This window comes from Cynocephalus volans, chromosome 11 (assembly GCF_027409185.1).
Source record: "Cynocephalus volans isolate mCynVol1 chromosome 11, mCynVol1.pri, whole genome shotgun sequence".
Classification (NCBI taxonomy): Eukaryota; Metazoa; Chordata; class Mammalia; order Dermoptera; family Cynocephalidae; genus Cynocephalus; species Cynocephalus volans.
The window spans coordinates 7419071-7420000 of NC_084470.1; positions in this window are offsets into that span (position 1 = coordinate 7419071).

Below are 930 nucleotides of genomic sequence, written 5' to 3' on the forward strand. Positions count from 1 at the left end.
CACACTGCTGGGGGGACATGGTGGTATATTTCAGGACACCAAGGTTCATGAGTGCAACAAGGGGTGAGTTGAGATGCCCTGAAGGTCATTGCTCTCCGTTTGTTCTCATCAACAAGAGCATGGAAGTTTTTTACTTATAACGGGTTTGAGTCCATCCATTTCTAAGCTGAAGGGCAGGTGTGAGACTGTCCCTCACTCATCCTATCTCTGTCTTTGCCACTCAGATTATCCCTCTCTCCCTCTACAACCTAATGATTTTATTTCATACTTTATTTCTGCATATGCAGTTCTTTGCATACTCCTTTCTCCCCTCCCCCACATGCAACTCAGCACCCACACTTTCTCTATATCTAGCCAGGAGAGACCTTCTTACACAGAAATCTTCTGGTGTCTTACAAGAACCTGCTTAAACCACACATCAGGAGGCCAGAGCCTCTATAGTTTGCTTGTGGGCACAGTGAAAAGTTTATTTTATGCATGTTAAATCCTGCATACAAAACAATGTATCTGGTCATATGGCTTTCATTAGCTCCCAATTTTGCACATTTTATCCAACTTGTCATGAGAACCTGGCATATGCTTCAGCTATACTCCTTCAAACATCCCTTCTCCATCCTTCTTGTCTGAGGAGTCCTTCCTCCTGCGTTGTTTCCCAGACTCACCAGCACCCCCCGACCCAAAAAACCTGACCGACTTTACCCCTGTTGCAAGGAGTGTTCACTTCTTTCCATTAATTTGATGTCATATTTGTAATAATTTAGAAATCATAGGGCTTGAGGTTCTAATACAGAAGAATGATAAATGAGATTTTTATTCTTTTATTTTTTAAATTTATTTTTTGCTTGTTAGGATGCAGTTTTAAAGACCTGGGAAGGATACTTAGGAAGTTCACTTGCAGAGAATGACTTTTTCCAAAGTTCTTGGTGATAA